The 23,644-nt window shown below is 37.5% G+C and overlaps 1 protein-coding gene and 1 pseudogene across 2 annotated transcripts in view; both read left to right on the top strand.

The window, feature by feature from the left end:
- The window catches only part of Prkn (parkin RBR E3 ubiquitin protein ligase), a 1,575,591-nt gene that overhangs the window by 733,597 nt on the left and 818,350 nt on the right, over positions 1-23,644 (top strand). The gene's annotated exons all lie outside the window — the stretch shown is intronic.
- LOC111812085 lies at positions 11,334-12,194 on the top strand (annotated as a pseudogene).

Raw genomic sequence — 23,644 nt, forward strand, 5'->3', positions numbered from 1 at the left:
AGGGCCAAAATGTTGGCTTTCCTTGCAGCCCTCCTTTTTCTCTAATTTTGGTCTGCAAACTTAGGTTGTTAACCCTCCAGAAGGGAAGTTTATTGTTATTACCATACAACCTAGTGTAAATATCGTATAATCTCCCTAGTATAAGAACTCAAAAGAAGAAATACAAATAGAAAGGTATAATACAAGTAAAATGAAAGCAAATCTTGAGGACTAAGTAAGAAAGGGAATGGAGAAGAGCTAGGAAACATTACAGTGACAAACCATACAGTTATATGTAGAAGATTGGCAAGGCAATGATCTTAAGAATCTCCAGAAGATTTTATGAATGAATCTAGCAGTTAATTGAAAAGATTCTTATCCTGAAGACCCTGCACTTTCGGGCAGGTGCTTATTCTAATGAGCTATCTCCCAGGCCTGCCTGGCCATTTTTGTTGTCAGACTACCTCTTTCTGAACTATCTCCCAGTGGGACAGTTCATCATAATTGTGCAATTTTAAGCTCTTTTTAGACAGTGGTCAGAAGCAATTGGCTTGCCATGATGGAAAGCTACACAGTGATGGCCAAAATGAAAACCTTGAGTTGAGAAAGTGAGTGAGGTTAGTGTGGAGTTCATAGAGCCCCCAAATCTAGAGAGCCATATAGATTGACTATTACGGACCAAACTCAGAAATTACCTGCTTCTTGGAATCAACTCTGGTACCTCAAAGGGCACCTGCACAATCAGTTGCACTAATATGCAAAAGACGAAGGCAGCCAAAAAGAAAAGGAAGATCTTCAAGGAACGATAGTGACAGGCAAGGACAGGGGGCAGCAGAACGTATATCTCTACACAGATGATGTCCTCTATAAATGAGGCCCTTGTGTTGGCAAGGTACTCACTGTACTCTACATTCATGGGTTTTATCAACAGCACCTCACTCCACAGCATTTGGATAGATAAAAGTTCTTGACAGAGAGATTCCTTAACCAGTGGATTGTAACAGGGAATTCAGTGAATTCACTTCTTGGTTACATTTCTAATACCAGAGAGATCCAGGACTATGATGTCCCAAAAAAACTAAATATTTCAGTAAGTACAGAAGCAGATGGATATTTTTAAAAATACCTGATGGATGATAACAGTGAAAAGGACCTGTGACAGTTATAACTGAAGTGTGGGCAAATCTGTAATAGACACATTTATCCTTGGAAGACAGTGGCAAAATGTTTTTAATGTGAATTTAAAATATTTGAGTTTGCAGGGCTTTTCTGTTTCTGCCATTTTTGCTCCTGATTTATATGCTCCCTCAAGAGAGTGAGTGTAAACTGTTTCCTGAGGGCAGAATCTTCATCAGCTCGCTACACAAAGCTTGCTTACTGCGGGGCTGCTCCAGCACAGAGCCCCTGGCAGGATTCCTTTCAGGTGGAAAGAATATCAAAGCTATGCTTTTGAAAAAGACAACTCCAGAAAAATACTGCACAGTATGTCTTCTGCAACAGATCCCACACTAGGGAAAAATAAATCCAGCACAATTATATTTGGGTCCTGCCTTTACAAGGGCTCATTAACACCTCAATCATTCAAATGTTATAGACAGACTAGAAGGAGTTAGAGCCTTGCCTGCCAGCCATTTTAAGGCAAAATATTTGTGCTACTTAGGAAGGGAAGAAATATTCAAGCGACTCTGGTTCTCTTAGGCTTGATGCAAAATGGAAATTGAGAAATATTTATCTATTTTAAGGAAACTGTCTAGTTTTGTTTATTCCTCCCTCATCATATAGAATGAGGCAAGGAATTACTGAACCTCAATTCATGGAGCCTGAATAACATAAAATAGACTCAAATGTCACCTGAGACTGTGGGCTATATAACATAATTGAGTTCATAATAAAAGTAAAACAGAAATTGGCAAGGCTTGGGAAAGCCCCTAGTGAAGATCTATATGAAGCAAGAAAGAGAGCAGCATAATCTTAAAGTTGCAATAGAAAAACGGTAAGAAAAGCAGAGGATGTCCATAGCACTGAAAAACATTAGGACTCAGAAGCTTCAGCAGATGACCTGAAATGGCATCCATCTCTTCACTAATGTTCAGATGATGCATTTGCTGTGCACCCAGAGGACTGAATCTGGGGCTGTTCCAGTTACACCTTGGGCAACCCAGGTGGCCAGGAGCTTGTCTCCAAGCTTGGCTGCCATCACACAAACAGGTGGGCCAGCATTTCCTTCCCCTATTCTCAAGGGCAATTTCACATAAAATGAAATTTCATGCTCAGTCAAACTTTAGAAACATATGATTTAAACATATGCCATTCTCTTTCTACATATTTGTAGCTTAACAATTCTCCACCTCCCAGGCCCTTGCTGAAAATAGGTTCTGGTTGAAGCTCTCTGGTTTAGTGGCAAAGCACTCCTTCCTCTTTTTATCAAGTATATAAAATCATCTGTGAGACAACTGAGCAGCCATGAGAAAACTGAGTTAATGATATTTTTTAATGTGATATTTTAATGTCTTTGACTATTTTCAGAATTACAAAGAAATTTTCCTTTTGCAAATACACAGGCTTCCAAAAAAATTCACCATGGAGTATAACCAATGAACATAGGCTGATGCATGTCTTTCCAGTCCTTCTTTAAAAAGAGAGGATGTGAAAAATTTATGAAGACATTTTATATCTTCTAATGGCATAAAAGAATTTGCTTAATTTACAAGCAGCTTTTCCTAGACACAAAGTAAAAATTTATTTCTTTAAGTTGAAAAGGGTATGATGTAAAAAAAAACCCAATTTATAGTTATGTTAAAATTAGTTTACATTGATTAATTTCATAAAATTCAAATATAAAGAATTTTGAGGAACATTATTTAGCAAAACAGATAATAATTACATTTTCTGTATCTCTAAGTTTATATACCAGGGACCCATTAATTGTCCTAATTTAGTATTCAGTTGATCTTCTACTCTTCCTATATATGCAAATCCTATCCCTTCAATGAGGATTGCTGAAATTAAGTAATATTAATTTAAAAGACCAAAGAATAGGGAGCAATACGTTAGCATTCTTCAACACGCATGCTGTAGGAGAATAACATATATTGCATGATGACAAGCAATCCCTTTTGAAAAGAATGTAGCCTTGGTGCCTGCTGCAAACACCAGATACTCAACCCTTTAAGAAGAAGTTCTGAAGGACAGAGATGCAAGCTCACAAGTTGTAAGAACAATGTGGTTTCAGACTACAACCTGTAACTCATCAGTGAATTAGGGTTTCTATAAATAGATAGGAACGAACATTTTTTTAAATGAAACAGCCAGGGATATAGCTCAGCCACATAACTGCCTGCCAGGCAAGCACAAGGTTCTGAGTTCAAGCCCCATTACCCCCCCCCCCCAAATGACTACCCTAAGAAATATCAGATTGCATGACACATATAAAGAGCAAATTGTAAAATACCTGTTCCACAACATATGTGTGGATGGTGGATCATGATGGAAAATTTATTCCCAAATGGAAAAAGATCAGAGACACTTAAAATAACACTGATTCAAACTTTCTCATAATGTCTTCTGTTGAAAACAAGTTCCACTATTGTGATCTGTAGAAAAGGACTTTGTAGTCAAAAATGTTCAATAGTAAGTTAAACAATATTAAATAGATATTTCAAATGCCTCTGTTACCATGGTGTTTTAAGATGCTAATACGATTTGCAAATGTCAAGGGATAGAAAATACAAAGCATACTCTGAGTTTATTTAACCATAAAACCTTCAAGATGTGCATACTGAGGAAATAGTATCTCTGGAAAACACTGGTAAGGGCTGCATTTCTGAGCACCCTGCTAGCTCCTCGGTTGTCTCATCTCAACTCAATCTGTTTTACACATTTATTCCATCAACTTTTGTACTTGGCCAGGGACAAAAATCTTGAGCATTCTTGGCATAAAAAAATAAGAAAATGTTTGAGATTTTGCTTCACCTAAAGAATAGAAAATTATTCCAATATAGTCCCCAAATGCTCTGATCTAGGCTTCTTACTGATCGTTTATGAATATATTATAAAAGTGTTAACAGATTAAAGAACTACAGAACATCTTCACTTGAAGCAAGCAAGATTTACATTTTGTAAAAATATTGTACCAAAGACCTGCTCCAACTGAAAGATGAACTAACAGTAGAGAACAAAACCTGTTATTCTATGTATCTCTAGACAGATAAGTAAATAATAGATAGAAGTCACTAAATAAATGCCTAGAAAACAAATTAGAACACAGGGATCTCAAAAAAACTTATTAATTGGCTTTTATTATATTTTTTCACAATAACTTATGATTCAAGAATAATAAAGTCCAGGCTAAACAAATAGCTCAGTGGATTAAAGCACTTGCAAGCAGGCACAGGGGCCAGTGGTTCAATCCCCTGGCCTGCCGTGATGGCCCCATCCCCAGGGCCCAGTGAGGGAAAAAATAAATAAATAAAATTTTGGAACCGGGGATTGAACTCAGGCCCTTGCGCTTCCCAGGGAAGCGCTTATTCCACTGAGCCATCTCCCCAGCCAGAGAAAATATTATAGTGAATAATTTTTGTCTCCAATCTCATTATTGAGCTTCATCTTAGTATAAGTTTTGTTTTGATCTTCCAATACATTGGCTTAGTGTCTCAACTATTCCTTTTCCTTTGTCATCAGAAATGATCAATGATTATGAGAACATTGTCCTGAACATCCTCTTTCTCTTTCACCTCTTTTCTTTTGTCTTTTGTCCTCCCCAACTAGTTCCATTATAAATGTCTACTCATCTTTGAATGTAGCAGTCACTTATTCTATCATGCATGTAAGAACAAAAAAAAATTTCTCGGGATTCTAACTGACCTTCTTAAGATCCCAATTCTGACTTTTTAAATATCTTGAAGTTTAATAGATTATTAGTATTTTCCCCTAGTATTGGCTCAGTCAGTCTATGTGGACAAGTATGATTCAGCTTAACAGATAGAGATGTGTTTCTCCCTACTCACTAACTAGGATTTAATTCACTATTGTTTGATTTATTAGATAGTAGATTAATTCTTTTCATTTCAATGAAGTTAAGCAATATGGACAAATTATATATACAAGTCATTTTGGCAATATTAATCAACAACATGTTATTATCCCTGAAATGTAGCATTTTATGAATTAGATAGAATTTCCTCATGCAGCAGATAATGCTACTGTCATGTCATTAGTAAGGTAGGATGCACTGCAAATTATTTCTCCAGAGTTAGCAGTGAGCTTGTGTCATTACAACATATACATATCCTATTGAAAATTTTTGGCCAGGGATGAAGCTCAGCAGCACAGCACCTGCCTAGCAAGCACAAGGCACCGAGTTCGATTCCTGATACCAAAAAAGAACATAGTAATAAAAAAAGTCCCTTTGAGGGGGAAGAAACCTTTAATAAAAAAATGCTGTCAATTGTTACATTATTATTCTTTCAATGTAAACATTTTTATTTAACAATTGGAATTCTTCAAAAAAGAAAAGTTGGAGTGCTTTTCTCTTGAAAAAGTAACTTGTAATAATGGGCTCTAATCTTTAGTTTTTAACAGTACTATCACAGGGTCATTATTGTAATTACTGGGAGAATAAACTGACATCTGCTGTTTCTTTCCGATGCACATGTCTCCATCAAAAACTTTACCCAATCAATTCTCAATGCTGCTGTCAACCTTTCTCTTCACCTATGGCTTTGATCTCAGAGTAGCTTTCACTCTAAAGAAATGCAGGTCTAAATCCTTACTCTTTGCTTCAAAGCCTTTTATGAGATCATGCAAGATTTTTCAACTTTATTCTGGCTTCATTTATTCCTACTCAGACATTCTAGTTAAATAAATTCCGTGTCCTTGAAGTGCCTGTGCCCACTCTACTTTCTGTCCTCTGAAACTGCCCCAGCCACCTTCCTGACTGTGAAGTGCTTTATGTATGCACTTGGTCAATTTTTAAAGCTCTCTCCCATGTGTAAATTATAAAATTATGAATACGTAAATAACAAACAAAATTAGTTTATTCAGCTTATAAGGAGAGTTTGTCTTTAACCCAAATTCTTGTGCTTTCTTTGCTAACTCATATCTAATCTTTACTTATTTATATGTGAGATAAAAACTGGTTATTTTTATAGTTATGTGCAGTTCAATAGCCTGCACTTTCTTCTTGGATTTCAACTGAGGCAAACTTTCTGCTTTCTCAGGGTGTTCATGTGGTGTTTTGGGCAACCAGCCTTTCTTTCAAATCCCTCTCCTCACTTGTAAAATTATGCCTGTGCTTACCTTATACAAGTGTTTGTAAATGTTTAACAGGTTAACAATACTGGGTCACTCATTCTTGTTTTTTTTTTCATAATTTATATTGAGAAACAAATAGCAATGAGACAGTTTCAAACCAAATTGGTAGGACAGTTTCAATAATTAACACATTGCATACATTCTTCCTAGTGGTTAATTGCTGTACAAGATGCAGACATGATATCCTATTTACAAACACTATTAGAACAAATCTCTCTATTCATTAAGAGAATGTAACTATATATCTATCCTAACCATTTTCAATACACAGATGCAAAATGAACATTCATCTGTATACCCTTTTTTTTGTTTAGTCCCGTTATTTGAATATTATAGGTGTGTTAACTCAGCAAAATATTCTAAAATTATCCAGTAGCCCATAATAGTATTGGGTCTTCTGCTTGACTGGCCATGTCAGTAATTGTTGACCTGAGTCCCCTACACTAACAGCAGGGCTTTACTTCTTATATTTCATTTTTGTACTTTTCTGCTGGATGGTTAAGACCAAGATAAAGCAGGACCTATGCAACAAGAGTTGTAGCTTTTGGGTGTGATAGGGTCAGTGAAATCCCCTCAGGATTTATCCTGAGATCCTGTACCTCAGATTGTAGAACCTTTGTCAGTGTCAGCCATGTGGATGAGTCACAGCCATTGCTTGGCCAATGGGGTCAATCATTCTTTTTAGCACACAAACTTGATGTAGCACTCCCAAATTACGTTATTTAATAAACAACTTTCCCTTCACACTGATTATCAACTGCCCATTTCTTCCCTTCCCTTTTCTAAAACTCCAAAACAATTACTTAATCTGTAGTCTTTCCTTCCTTATCTAGGATATTCACTCCTAGAGCTCTCCTCATGCCTCTACTGATTTTCCCCAAGGTAGTAGCCATTATATTTCGGGTGTCCTGGGATACCAATCTCTGAATCCATATCTACTACTTTTGTTGTTCTATGCTCTCCTCCTCATCTCCCATCTCTAAAAGCTGAGTAGCTTAGCACAGTTTCCAATCTTTTCTCTGTCATTATCCTTTTTAAAATAATATCAACAGCCCATTCCATTATATCTGATTGTCACACAACTGATATCTCCAGTCTTATCAAGTTCCCCTGATCTGAACTCTTGTATCTAATAACATTTAATAGCACCATAAGAAATAAGCATTCAAGTATTACATGTCCAAAATCAACTGTAAACCTGCCCTACCTTGAAGAGACCATTGCCTCAGAGCAAGCTCTACTTTACACTCAGATACTTAAAACAGGGATTTTAGATTCAGGTCTGACTTTTTTTTTTTTTTTTTTTTTTTTGTCAGATAGTGCCCATCTATCCAACTATTGGCCAATCTTGTCAACTCCTCCAGCTTAGTCTTGGAGCTGATAATCTTACAAGTTTTTATAGTTTATGTCTAGATGTTCTTTCTAAGCCTCATGTGTATGTATCCACAGGTAGGCTTTGGGGAAGTGATTGGATCAATGGGGTGATGATTTGCATCCATGGGTTAATCCATGTTCTTCCCCCTTCTTTAATCCCCCTCTCTCTGCTTTCTACCTCCATGCTATCAGTTATTTATCCTCTACCATACATCTCTGCCTTGCTGCCCTGCTTTGGCACCAACCAACTATGGACTTAAACCTCAATAAACTATGAACCAAAATAAACCATAGTACAATAGATACTATGAAAGGGAAAGAAACCGTTGAAAGGGAAGGAAAAACTGGGATGAGAGAAAGGAAAAAAGAAAGAAGAAAGGGAAAAGAAATATATTTATGTATTTCAGGTTAGTTTGCATAATTGTACTGCTGATTTCTGCTGGTCTATTGAAAGGAAAAGTTGACTTTTTAAATTATATTCTCTCCTTTTAAATTTTTTATAATTAGAAGCCTTACTAAAACAGATCTTAGAGCTAGATAAGTCCCAGTTCTAGTCTGGTTCTCTTCAGTTTAAGAACAGCACTTCACTAATTCCCTACCTCCCTCATGTCCACGTTGGGTATCTACCACTTCTGTAAAATTACTCTTAGTAGATGCTGAAGAAGGTCATTATTATTTAAGTACATTGCCTCACTGATTATATTTGACTGTTGCAAATACTCTGTATCAGGTGATGGAGTTATTACATCCATCTTCTGATAACCTATGTACCCATGGACCTAGAGATTAGTAGCAAATCTCTGAATGTGGAGTATTTTATCTTCCACATTTTGAGGTGAAGCTGGGACCATTTTAATAATCAAATTTTATTTAACTGTAGAATATGTCAAGCACTGTACAGACACTGAGAAGATGAGATGTAAGAATCATGGCCTTGCCCTCAGGAAGGCTCCGTTTAGCCTCTCTCCTAGGCCTGCTTCTTCCTGGATAGAGCTTGGCAATCCCACATAACCTTCCTCATTGGTCTCAATATCTGCTGCTTCTGTCCATTGCTTTCTGAATTGCATGATTCCCATTATATAAGAATCTCTTTTCTGCTGGACTCACCCATCTTCTAAGCTTAGCGCAGGCTTTGTTTATCATTAATATCCCGACTATATGTAATGTCTTACCTCTTCTAAGAGCTCTTATAGGGTGTTATCTGGAAGTCTGTTATGATCAGTTGACTGTCAGCCACATTAGATGAAGGCCGTACTCCATCACTGCACTGATTGTGAAGGCACCCTGGCAGCTCTATCTCATATTGAGCCAATGTAAATAGTAGGGTCTGCCTAATACTAGTTAGGTAGATAGATGTGTTAATAGATAATTTTAATTATCCTTTTTCTCAAGGCATTTATTAGGATACTATCATTGTAAAAGATCTCATATTTTTATATATGAAGTACATAAAATATTTTCTGAAAATGAGTCTATTTATAAGTCTCAGCACCTACTTGCTTTCTAAAATTAAAATAATAATTTTTTCCTCCAGGTACTAAGAAAGTAGCTCAAGGGATTGTAGAATTCATAGACATGGAAAAAGATTTATAGATACATTATTTCACTTCTGAATCTTATTTCAACTGTTACCCAAATAGCTTTGCTAATTTAGTCCAAACCCCTTTCCACTTCCATAGCAGTCCTGAGGGAAATTGATTTACTAATATAAACTAGATAATAAATGTTGTTTTTCATCATTTGTCACCTTTAGCAGAAACCTGGAAATGTTCACTATGAAACAAGGGGAAAGAAAGAAAATAATACAACTAAAATTCATTCATCCACTATTGCATTTCTGTGTATTTTGGCTGGTCCTTCAGATATTATTTGCTCAGAAAGGCTTTCTCTTTCTCCCTTGAGGTTTCTGTTTAGCTGCCTTCCATTTATGGCACGTGGTATGTGGTGCTCATGAGGTTCCTATATACCTAATGTCTAGTATGTAATGCATTCTCAATATATCATTATTGAGGTAAACTTGTAAGCATGTACAGAAAGGTGTTCAGTATTTCAAGACAGAATGCATCATGGTTGTGGTAACTTTATAGAAAAGTGTGATTTTCATAGGAGAGGTAGATTTTGAAATGGAAATGATTAAAACAAAATAGAAGTTTCAGAAATGGTCTTAAGAGCTCAAGCACTCTAGAGTAAATTAGGGCTTCTTTGGCTGCTAAACTTAGCCAAGTGATAAGTATTTCAGCATAACTATTGTCATCCTATCATCTGTTTGGTTAGGAACTACTCTTCACCAGACACAGAGATGCCTCTATACAATCCTATAAATCAGATATTGTCTTCATTGTAAAGATGAGAAATTTTTCAATAAGACAAACAAATGTCCTTGTATGACACAGCCAGGAAATGGTATATCTAGAAATCAAACTTTGATCTTCCTGATTTCAAGATCTAGCTGTTATAGACTTTTTTCCTTTACTGACAGAGTTCTGTTTGTGCAACGAGGTCATTAAATGAGTTGGCTGCTAAATGAGGACTGTATATAATATGTACATTGCAATAATCAGTACAAAGAAATGGCAAAAAATCCCTCCAGCTTGATAACTTTGCTTTTATTTGCATAATTCTTACATGCAGTATTGTAATGAACAATAGAACATAAAACTGCAGTACTATATGGGACAATGTAATTAGCAAAATTATAGTACTCTATGAAACAGGTGTACTATACAAAAAAAGACTTTGAGACTCTATAAAGAAGGTGTATAAAACTGTACAAAAAATGGGTGGTAAGTTTGAGCAGTGGGTCATTAAAAAGGAATATGTTTTCTGTGGCTTCTTTGCACAATGGCATGGTCATCATGGATGGAACAGTGCTATTATTTCATACCATTATTATCCATGATCAAGATATGTACTCCCAGACAACTGTGCTACCCAAAACATTTATCAGTTGATTTGTCATGGGCATTAATCAATCTGGATGGGCCCTGCATCCTCTCAAAATGGACTATGGCTTTCTTCTAACAGTACACATTCAGTTAATATCAGTTCTGGGCCTAGTCTATAAATCTTTGAAAGGAGGTGAAAAATTATATGTATTTATGGTCTTTCCTTTGAAGAATTTTGACATATTCTCACATTTTGACCTACAGTGATTGCAAACTTCTGTTGAGTGATAAACTGAATAAGTTTTAAAAAGTCTCCAAGAAGATATTTATATTTTGGAGGCAGTATCAAGATTAAACACAATTTCTGAGGTGCACAGTATTGTAATTATCCCTCTGTCTTACAGAAGAGATATGGAGAATGCTGGAAAAGTTGCAAGGATGCTGAGAGGATAGGAGCTATTTGTGTGTGAGACAAGGGAGCCCACTCCTTAGTGGGTTGGACCACCTAGGCAGATGCAGTCTGGTTTGTGAGAGTTGTTATATTTTTAATTATATTTCTCAAAGTTATGTGGGAGATAGATTTTTTTCTCTCTCTCAATATAAAGCCTCTGAAACCATCACAGTAGTCTTTCCCTTCTTATAATGAATAAATATTATTCACAGGTTTTGTATTTTTAAAAAACTTTAACATGTAACTTTTATCTTCAAGCTAAGTATTCTAGGAGTAAAAATTTATTTTTCCAACTGTTTTTCTAAACAATGGACTCTTTCCCATCTTGCAAGATGGCAGGTGAAAAGACTGAGAAGCTAGACACTAAAGAAAAGAAATCCAAAGCCAAGAAGGCTGCTGCCAGTGGCACTGGTAAAAAGTGTAAGGTGAAGGCAAAAAAATTCCAAGAAGGGGCAGCCCCACTGCAGCCAAAATCCTGTTCTGGTTAGAGGAATTGGTGGACACTTCTGATCTGTTATGTATTCCAGAAAGGCTTTGTACAAGAGAAAGTACACAGCTGCTAAATCAAAGGTTGAGAAGAGAAACAAAGAGAAAGTTCTTGCTAGGATCACAAAACCAGTCGGTGGAGACAAGAATGGAGGTACCTGGGTGGTTAAGCTTTGAAAATGCCTAGATACTATTGTACTAAAGATGTGCCCGGAAAGCTCTTGAGCCATGGCAAGAAACCCTTCAGTCAGCATGTGAGGAAACTTCGAGCTAGCATCACTCCTGGCACCATCTTGATCATACTCACTGGGTGTCACAGAGGCAAGAGAGTGGTCTTCCTGAAACAGTTGCCCAGCGGCTTGCTACTTCTTACTGGGCCTCTTCGCCTGAATTGTGTTCTTCTATGAAGAACACACCAGAAATTTGCCATTGCCACCTCTACAAAAACTGGTAGCAGCAAAGTGAAAATTCCCAAACACCTCACTGATGCTTACTTCAAGAAGAAGATGCAGAAACCTAGACACCAGGAGGGCAAGATCTTTGACACTGAGAAAGAGAGATACCAGATTTCAGAGCAGCACAAGGTGGATCAGATAGCAGTGGATTCACAGAGTTTAGCAAAAATAGAAGTTGTTCCTCAGATCCAGGGCTACCTGTGAACTGCTTTTGCTCTGACAAATGGATATCCTTATAAATTAGTGTTCTAAATTTCTTACTAAGAACCTAATTAAATAACTGATACACTTAAAAAAATAAACAATGGAAATTTATTTGTCATAGTTTTGGAGTCTAGAAGTTTAAAACCAACGCACTAGTATGTCTGGGGTCTGCTGAGAAGCTCCTCAAAATGGGCCCTGCTCTCTGTGTGTTCCTGTGATGAAAGAAAAGGCTGTACTCGGGGCCCATTTTTTTTAGGGCACTACTCACATTCATCAGGGTTCTGCTCCAGCATGCCATCACCTCCCAAAGGCCTCATTTATTCCTGTTATTGCAGCGGGCTTAGGGTTCAAAGGTACAGGCATTTCTTCCAGGGACATGAAACTCCCACCCCTTCTAGGATAGCATAGTAAGGTGGAAAATGAGCATGATTTGGGGATGCCTGAATGGTAAATCAAGTGAGCTAGGGTTCTAAAACTCAGTTTCAACTAATTAAACCTATTTTAAGGCAACTGTAGAATGTTTGAGTCTCTGTCTTCCCCCAGATTTGCATTTGTATACACTTCTTTTCACCCTTTAATTCATCTTTACTAGACAGTAATACAATGGGTCATTTTTGGGAAGTGATGTAGATTGACACATCCTAAGTTACAGGCCTGATGCAGTGTGACTGAGACACGTTGTCGGCATTGACTGCACTGGGCAGGTAATCAACATGGCAGCAGGCTTGCCTTTGCAACTGTGTATGAACACTGTAAAATTGATTTTGTTGCACAGCGAGCTGATATTATCTGACAGGTATTTCAATGAATGTCTGAAAGTCCTTCAAACTTTAAACAAGTATCCATATTATTCATTTAAAAATGAATGATGAATAGAGAAAAGCAACTGTGTTTTTATGATTGCGCATGACACCAACATTGATGCAAATAATACCTGATCTTAATTTCAATAATTAAATATACCTCTCTCTCTCTCTCTCTCTCTCTCTCTCTCTCTCTCTCTCTCTAATAAATAAATAAATAAAATTAAAAAAAAATTGGGCTGGAGAGATGGCTCAGTGGTCTAAAGCACCTACTTGGAACAAGCTTAGCAAAGCGTCAGGGACCGCGGTTCGATCCCCCAGCACCACATGCCAGCCAGCCCCGCCCCCTGGTGGACTGAGCTGGCCACACACACCTCTCTCTCTCTCTCTCTCTCTCTCTAATAAATAAATAAATAAAATTTTAAAAAAAATAATTAAATATATTATGTCAAGGTATATTTTTAAAATAATATATATGCCCTTGACTGATTTAATGTGAATTTTGGTTTAGTCAGATAACATGGAAATTGTTTAAATGCAATAAGGGGAAAAACATTAAATGAAGAAATACTCATACTTCCCAGAATAAACTCTAACTCTTTTGGATAAAAGAGGAGATTCCTACTTGAATAGCTGCTGGGACACAGAAGAGAGATATTTTTTAATAAATCCAGAGAAATTCAACTTTTAACTCAATGGATCAAGAGTAAATGCTAGGCTCAGGAAAAAAAAAAAAATGAATGTATGGCAGCTGGTTTGATCCAGAATTAAAAATTAATTAGAGTTTAAACATGAAAAAATATTCTCAAAATGCCAGAAAAACGTAGCTAAAGTCTATATGTAATTCTCCAGTGAGAAAGATTGTCAAAAAGGATAATTCTCTCATTGTAGAATGAACTATGACAACTTTTGTCATAGAACTTATCCTGAAGGATAAATCAAATGAACTAGGTTCTAAAACTCAGTTTCACCTAATTAAACCTATTTTAAGGCAAAGGTAAAAAAATCTTTGAGGACATTCAAAAATGAAATCAATGTATGTATACTATTTCATTTTAAAAGATCTTTATGAAAACATTCATCATGCTTATGACTAAACAGTAGTTTCATTTACACTTGAGAAGACTGCATTTGAAACTGCTTCCCATTTTGAAATGAGATTAAGAGGTCTGTGCCTCAGTCTTTGCTTCGGCATATTGAGTGAGTCCTTATATGGCAGAAACTACTATTTCTACTCCAATCTGCAACTTTGCAGTTAGAATTTACTTATTTAATCAACCTTGCATCCATGGATCATAAACATTCATTCCAGATATGCTACACAGTTCTCTGCTTCTGTTGCTGCCAATCTGTGAAGCTATTTCTAGAGATGATAAATCTTAACCTGTATCTACTACTCTTATCTTCATAGCAGGTGGTATCCCTGTCCTTTAAATATAGTCAACTATCCCTGAACTATAAAGGAAAGCCACATACCTAGCCCAGAACTGTGTTTCAGCCCTTACAAAATCATTCACACTTGCACTGAATAAATACTTATGGAGTTCCTGCAGTGTATGTCTTTGAATAGGGTTATGGCCTTGTTTAAAAAATATCACCAACTCTACCAAGTTCAATCATTCGATCTTTTAATGGCTTTGACTGTGGTCATTTCAAGAAACAGAAGATATATTTCCCGATGAGTGCTACTTTCCTGAGTATGAATGACAGACTGAAGAGTTGAATGAGGGGGAAACAAGTTAACGTCTTGAGCTGGGCTGTCCCCCTAAGACTCATGTGTTGAAGGTCTGATCCTTAGCTGGCAGTGCTACTGGCGAATGATAGAAGCAGGACTGGGAGCCTAGTTGGAGGAAGTAGGTCACTAAGAGGGAATGTACTTTGTCTAAGACTGCCTCCTGGTTTCTCTTCCTGTCTCCCCTTTCCCTCTCTTCCTTCCAGGCCATGAGGTAAGCAGACTTCTCCGTCTATACTCTTTTATCTTGTGCTGTGATGTATTACCTCAGCACTGCCTCATCACTGGCCCTGAAACAATGGAAATAATTCACCATATACCAAACCTCTAAAATTATTATCTTAAGTAAATCTTTTCTCTTTTAAGTCATTTATCTCAGGTATTTTGTCACAGGAAAAGAAAACGGACACATAGGGCTGGCCAAATAGCTCAATAGATTAAAGTGCCTTCAAGCAGGTGCAGGAACCAGGGGTTCACTCCCCAGGCCTGCTGTGTGGGCCCTGCCCCTGGGGTGCACTGAGATGGCATTTGTAACTGGGCATGGTGGCACACAACTGTAATCCCAGCTCTTGGGAGGCTGTAAACAGGAGGATCACTATGAGTCTGATCTAGTAGTGAGACTCTGAATACCCTGTAGATGCTTCCCTAAAATACAGGGGGAAAAAAAAAAAAAGAAAGAAAAGAAAAAAGAAATCCCTTGCTGTGCTGGTCCCGCCCCCAGGGCATGCTGAGACAGCAATTGAGACTAGGCATGGAGGGATAAGCCTATAACCCCATCTCTTGGGAGGCTGTAAATAGGAGGATCACTAGGAGTCTTATCTAGTAGTGAGATCCTGACCACTCTTTAGACCCTTCCCTAAAATACAAACCAGAAAAAAAAAAAAAAATAGACAGATTAAGGATACTGACACATAACTGTGGAATATTTTCCCCTAAAGCTCTTAGAGGTAATCATTTTCTAATCTTTTTAGCGGTCTACAAGAATTCTTGAAACAAAACTGTTAATCTTAAGTGCTGTGTAGGAAAAAGTAATGTTACTAACAAGGGAAGATTTGATTGTATTTACATATTGCAACTAAATACAACACAATTCTGTGCCAGTAAAGAAATGAAAAAGCAAAAAAGACCCAAAGTAGTGCTCCCTGAAAGGCAGATCTGTTCTGCTTGTGAGTCTGGGGTTGGTACACACACTCACATGCAGTTATTCATAGAGTTCTCAGGTCTGGAATATGAAGCATGCTGAGGCAGTCTTCCTCAGAAGTATTTAGGGATGTGCTACACGATGTTGGCAGTGTTGTTTCTGTTTCTATGTCTGCTAACTGTTGATGTCATTCTTATTAAATCAGAACTGAATATGATATGTCACATTCCCACAGGACAGCTGGCAGGTTGGAAAGTGACATTTTATAGATTACTCATTCTCTATAATAATCATACTTTACATAGGCCAGGCTTCCCTGTGCAGACATTTGACACAGTGACTTTTTCTTGCTCTTTAGACTTTCTCTTCCTGTGACTTCCCTGGCTTATATGACACTTTGCCAAGGGGTTTCATTCCCTCTCACTCATTCTTTTCTGGCTAACCCTGCATAGTTATCTCAGTGACTCACATTCTCCTCAGTCTCTGTGTTCATCAGCCTGCTGTTGCTGGACACAGGCCCTGACATTCACAACTTAAAGGATGAATGGTTTAATTTGCACAGGATTTCAGTCTGTGATGAGCTCATTCCAAAGCAGAGATATTATGGTGGAGGGGTATGGCAAAGCAAAGCTTCTGGAATCCTGGGGAGCAGGACGCAGAGTACAGAAACAGTGGCAAACAGAAGTGGGCCAGGGAGCACATGTCACGCTTGTAGCCCTGACACGATGACGATCTAGACACACACAGGAGAGTACTAGTCAGCTAGGCATCTCTTTATTTATTTTTTTAAATGCATTTGGTTTAGGGTCTCATTATATAGCTCAGACTCATAGTTCTCCTGTTTTCGGCCTCCCTAGTGCTGGGAATACAGGTGTGCATCACCATGCCTGGCATCCTTTGCTGGCTCCGCCCACCCAGGGTAGGGCCTGTGGTGCCAGTGATCAAACCTTAGTCCTGGTGTTTGCCTAAGCAGGTGCTTAATCCACTGAACTATCTCACCAGCCTTTTTTAAAAATTTAATTTAATTTAATTTAACTTTTTGCGATAGGCATTTCTTAATCCAGTAAAGTTGACGTAACAGATTAATTAGCACCTTCTCCTCTATGTAGATGTCTGTTCATGCTATTTCATGACACATCTTAGCCCTCTCTAACATGTTCTCTCTCACTGACTCATAGTACTTTGGGTCTAAAAAATGGATATATAGATTACTCTCAAATCTTTATTTTTAACTCTATAGAACTTTCTCAGACCTAAGATAACTGTGCTTATCTGTGATGAATTTTCACCAATATGTTCCTCAAAACCCCCACATTTCACACATCCTTTCCCATAGCCATAACCTCAACTTTATCATCCATTCAGCTATCCCCAAACTTGGGAGTCATTTTTGAGGATTTTTTACTTTTTTATTGCATGCAGACTGGAATTTGTTTTCACACTTAACTCAGCCTATTGAGCTCCTCACTTTTCTGATGTAATTCTTGCTTTCTCCCTTTGCTAGTTAAGGAAAGAAAATGCCTGAAGGATTTTGATAGAGGGAATTTAAGATAGAATTACTTAGATAGTGTTAAGAGTATGGAAAGGCAAAAAGGGGAGTCAGATGGTAAAGGTATGAAGATGCTGCTACCAGGTATCAGGGGAACTAAAGTAAGCTTTGTCAAAGTCTTGAATTCTTGGGTAGGCCTTCTCTGAGCCCAGGGCTGGATATTTGCAAGAGCAAAAGGAAGTGAGGTTTTCTAGTTTGGAAGAAACTAGAGGTTAGTAGTGAGGGCTGTTGCCAGGACAAAGTGCAGCTGCTGGGAGAGGCAATTGCTGCTGGGGTGATGTGTGGCTGCTGGCATAGTGCTTATGGGAATCAGGCAGGAAAAAGAATGCCTCGTCTCCCCTCCTCTTATTTTCTATTCTCCCTCTATTGCCTCATTTTTTGCATAATAAAAAAGAATAAGCAGGTGAAAATCCAAACTAACACATTAGAAACTAAAATGCAGATGGATTAAATATGAGACAGAATAATTTAATTTATCCTTGTTGACCATCACTATTCAGAAGACATATATATCTTTTGACATGTCTTGAACAGTTTTTCCACAGAAACTGCATAGTGGATCTACTTAATGAGAACTGACCAATTCCCATAAACATTCTTTTAGCCTCTCCTACGAAACTAGGGCCACAAATCCAACAATCATGTTACCAGGAGATATTAATTTTGTTTTCATTTATGGTTATCTGTAACAGAATATTTTTTTCCTGAACACTAAATCAGATATAAATGTCACCACAAGAATATAAACACATAAGAAATATAAAGGAAAAAAAAATCTTTATTATTAGTACATATGTATTTATGCTATTTTTATGAAAATCATGGTGAGGATATATATTTCTTTATAGTTTCTCTTTTCTATAATTCATTCTTTATCTTTTTCCTCAAGTATAATCTATTTATACTATTTTTAAAATTTTGTAATTCAACAAAACAGTCTAATTCTTCATTCCTGACAGTTTGAAATACTCAATAGTTTTAAAACATGTTTTCTATATTTTTCATTAACTTTTTCAATTGAACATGGAAATATTGAGAGTTGCCCCCCAAAACTACTGCATGTGTTCATTTCTCTGGGTTCCTACTGCATAGCAGCAATCCAATTTCCATTAGTTATTGGGGCCAATCCTCAAACTAATCCATCTCCCCTTGTACTTTACTGAAAACTCGAACTGCCCATGTAACATCACAGCTTTTTACAAACTGAATTACTTTTGTGTCTCCTAGTGGCAACTCTGCACTTCTAGCTAATATAACTTCTAAACCAGCAGAGCTAGAACCAAAAAGATGGAACTCAAACATTCTTTGAGTGGTTTACTCGTTTTCACAGGGAGAGCAGCTAGTCCCACTACCACTGCTTCATTTTGTATGCATATTTTGTCAGTGGATAAATACACCATATATTGGTTGCTTGTTCAGGGCATATATCAGATCTCCAAAAGGTAAAACCCAATCTCTCTGAATATTTGCCATTATCATGCAGTGAAGGCTTTACTTGATCACTCAGCATTCTGCCAAGCATTTCTTCTAGTTGACTAATAAAAAGAGAGAAGTGAATGGACATTAGGCCATTGCCGTGCTTTCTCTGTAGTGGAATGAATTCTTTGTTTACAAGCACTGCATGTGGACATAATATAGTGAGGAGGATGGTTCGAAGATCTGTGGATGATTGTTCTCTTAGAGACAAGGACAGGAACACTGAAACATACCAGAAGATGTTTCTTTTCCAAGAATGTCAATTTTTTGTACCTTATATAACATAAGGGTCCATAATAATTAGCCTGCTCTTAAGAAGCCCATAGGTCTTTGGGGACGATGTGGGCTAATGTTTTCCAAGACTGCTCAAGGATAAATGCCTTATGAAGCTCAAGGCCTATTTCTTGAAGCATTTAGGATTGTCATAAAGAAGAAAGCAAAGACTGTGGTATTAAATGGCTAGGAAATTTAAGATAGAAAATTGTAAACTTAGAATGTGTTTTTCATAACCTAGAAAACTTCTCTGTTGACTTTAAAGGCTAAAAGAATTGTTTTAATTTTTTTTTTTTCATGTAGGTACAGGATTGACTTGTGGAAAATCAGATCCAAAATACTTGGAAATATATCAGGTTACAGAAATTCAACTAAGTTCACAGACTTTACTGTATTTAATGTAAAAGTTAGAGCAGTTTTTAGCAAAACATTGGACCCTGAATCTTAGAGGGAGTTTTCTTGATAGATTGAGACAAATCTGGATTTTAGTTCTCAAGTATTTCTGAGATTTCCATGGCAGGAGTGTAGGAGAACAAAACAGCCCTCTGCCATCTTCACCTTCCATGTTGCTAGTGGCTCCTGAGAGGGGCAAGATGAACTGATTCTGGGAGAGCCAACAGAAGCCAGAGGCAGAAGCGAAAGATGCCTCTTTGGTGAGGTACTCTGCTGATGTGATGTTGCTGACATAAAAAGCAAGCAGAGAGTTATTAGGAACTTTCTATTTGTCTCCTGCATCTTAAAATCCTACACTAGTTTGTAGGAGTTCGCAAAATCCAAGTGGCCAAAAAATGTAAGTGGAGTAGTTCACAGAGTTAAGGGAAAATGTACTAGTGAGTCACAGCCTAGCCAACCTTTCCCACACAGCATGGGCTGGCCATAACCACATATTTCCCTGGTCATCCCCGGACTGCGAGACTGAAAATCTTACAGATTCTGCAAATTTCAGGATTTCTCAGCATGTTATACTGTGCTTTTTAGCAGTGTATCTATAATTTATTCTAATAGTATATTCTAATTCTTCTCAGGGAACGCTCTCTAAGTAGAAAAAAAAGTGCCTTTTGATCCTTAAACATATACAACATCCTGGTTAAATGAAATATTGAAATCAACTTCACTAAACTAGAATTTTTCCTCATTTACTACCATAGCGTCTTGTCTAATTTTTCCATTTCCCTCTGGTTTTTCCATAACCCATAGACATGCATTGTATTCACATGCCATTTAAAAGTGTGTGCTCTTGGTCACATTTGGAATGAGTGTAGATATAAACAAGTTCATCTGTTACTACGAGTATAAAAGCAACCCTGTGTATACTTCTGACAGGCACACTGGCAAGAAGAGCATCATCTATGCAAAGGACATGGGGACAGGGCTCATCTACAGCCGGAATTTGAAAGAGGGTGTTGGCTTCTACAGGTTCTATGAGGTATTACAAAAATCACAGCCTTTTAAAAACTTGATAATATGCCACCTTTTTGGCTGTTATTTAGGTGCAGAGTATCTTTGTAGCTTCCATTTGTTTATAAAAACGAAGCAAATAAGATCTTGTATAAAAATGAAAAGAAAGCATTTCATATTTAAAAAATGAAGTATACTCTGAGTTGAACTATTTCTTTTTAGTGTTGAATATACAATTTTTATAATTCAAAGCTGATATGAAAATGTTTAATTTTAAAGAATACTTGATTGTGATGGCTTGATGCCAAAGCTAAAAATATGTTAAATGCATTCCTTGTAGCAAAGTAGATTACAGCATAGGCCCTCACCCTCAGGTAGCACCAATCAAAACTAACTTGAGTTGGTGTGCTCACTTTCAGCTCTGTGTTTCTCTCCACACATAGAGGTCAAGGGTTCGTGTGGCACCCTGACTGCAGAGAGGGTGTGACCTATTCTGGGACTCCTGCAGTCATTATTTATGTAGAACAACTTTAGTGTGGGTGGATCAAAGTGCAATAGGACTTAAGAGAAATCCAGAAGATTCTGACAATGTCAAGAGCAGTCATAGCAGAGGAGGGATATGGGATGTACCACAGGTCTCTTTAGGGGTACATTCCATGGCTAGGCTTGGGTTGGAAATTCACTAGTTTTTCTGACAGTCTCATTCAATGTTACCTTTCTGGTAATCTGTATGCTCTAAGTGGGAAAAGGCTGGGATGTGAATGCCTGGGCTATATGAAGCCCTAGGGTGGTACTGAGCCTACTAGCTGGTGAACTTAAGGGTCATCCTGCATTGGACTTTTACCTGAAGCAATATAACTTTCTCTTGAACCGCCTGGTGAAAATAATTTGTGTGTACAATTACTACAAGTGCCACATCTCAGATACAGAGATTCAAAATCATTCTTCATTGCATATTTTAAGCCCTACCTTCTCTTTCTTTTCACTGTAAGAAGCCTTTTCTTTGACTGCACTGTGTTTGTAATTTAAAGTAGTTTTAATGTCATCATGAATTATAGCTGCTTTTCAACAGTGATTTACATTTTTATATGTTACTCAGAAACTATCCTGGAGAGTTTGATAAAACATACTTAATCGAGCTGAAACTTTGCCTTCTGTCCTGTGATCTTACGAACTTTGGATGGATCCTGTCATGTAGTCACCTCCAGATCCTTCAATGACCCTTCATTTTAATGCAGAATAAAAACACTGAATTTGTGAGTCTTTGATCTTTACAGTCTGACAGTCTTAACCTGCCTGCCTTGCCTGCATTTCAACTCTGTGATACTGTTTAAACTGCTATATTCTCAACCTGTCTACACTGCTTCAATTTCTGTACATACCTGTACAGTACTGCTTGTTATAATAGGTTACTGCTCTGTATTTCCACAGCTTCACCTGGGTAGACTGTGAGTACCTTGCATGGAACTACTTATTTTACTTGTAATCTGAACTCACTTAAGTTTCTGGAGGAGACACTGCTCATTCTCAAGGTAAATGGGAAGCAAAAATATATATATGAACTAATGAATATCCTGTGTCCCTGCTTCCAGAGTCAGTAAATGGTTATCAGATCAGATTGTATACAATGGGAAACGATCTGACAGCGAAGTAGTGGAGCAAGTCTTCAGTCAACCTGTTTCTTAAATACTATGCATGTTCATGATATCTTTTCTAGAAAGCTACCGCACACCAGAATCATGATGTAGAAGATAATCAACATTTAAACTCTATCTGTTACTACCTGAGATTCCAAGTGCTTGGGCAGTAATTATTTACACGCTATGATCAACTGATTGTTCATGAACTTTACAGCTGGCCACATGCTACCAGATCCTTATTCAGCCCACAGTATGTTAACTGAATTAGCATTCTCAGGATGGGTTAAGTTATTAAATCAAATAAATGAAATATTTGGTGATTATCTTCTGTATGATTATGTGTCTATACCTATGCTTAAGGAGAATGTGCCTGAAATGACATTTTCTGAAGGACAGACTGGGACAGCATTTTATTTTTCTCAATTCTTATTTATCAATTTTAAAGTATGAAGAGTAACCCTAGTTCCATAAATTGTAAAGTAATTTTTTTTAAAAAGGAAGTATAATATGTCTTATATTTAAAGGCTTGGAGGGTGAAAAATTATGTGGAGGAAATATTTCAAATTTTAGAGGCTTTGTTTTTCCTTATTAAGATTAGCTACAGTTGAAACTAAATGGCAGGACCTGCGAGATAGCTCAGTGGACTACAGTGTCTGCTTAGGCAAACTTAAGCAAGCACAGGGAATGAGGTGGGATCTACAGCACTGCATGCCATGCCAGCTCCGCACCCAGGGCGGGCTGAACCGGCCAAAGTCTGGGTGTGGAATCCAGGCATAGTGGTGCATGCCTGTAATCACAGCACAGGGGAGGCTGAAAGCAGGATGATCACCATGAGGCTGAGCTGCATAGTGAGACCCTGCAACAACCAAATACTTAAAAACCCTAAATGACAGGTGATCTATTCTAGACCTCCTCTTTTATCTAGTACTTCCCTGGGGCTGTTAGTGGCTGATTTTCCTGGATCTATATGATTCTCTGACCACTTGAGGCTTCTGCTTTTGGAAATACTCTACAAACCACTCCATGTTTCTTTTTTTCAGTCTTCTCTCAGAGAACACTTGGTGGAAAAAACAAACAAAAAACAAATCTGATTTGAATGTTTCGTGATAACTAATGTACAGTTAAGAATCCTGAGATATTTTAAAGAGTCTAAGAATTTAAACAAAAAAATTAAGTATTTGTTATTGACTTTCAGAAATAAGTCAGAGGTTAGCGATGATACTGTTTACATGCTCACATCCTTATGAGTCCTCTCATACATGAGCTGTTCTTCTTTCTCCAGCTGTTGACCTCTGCTGTTATGTTCCCAGTTAGGTTAAGGATAATTTAATAGTTGTGAGACGCTTCAGATTGTTCTCTTTGCATATTTTTTTTAATAGTGCAAGATCTAGTCCTAGCCCAGGTCCGGTGAGTGTGCGGAGAGTTTTCTGCTACCCTGCGCCGGTGGGACCAGTCTCAGCCCAGGCGCAGCATGGGCCGGACCCTC

This window comes from Octodon degus, unplaced genomic scaffold (genome assembly GCF_000260255.1).
Source record: "Octodon degus isolate 3935 unplaced genomic scaffold, OctDeg1.0 scaffold00112, whole genome shotgun sequence".
NCBI classification, from domain to species: Eukaryota; Metazoa; Chordata; class Mammalia; order Rodentia; family Octodontidae; genus Octodon; species Octodon degus.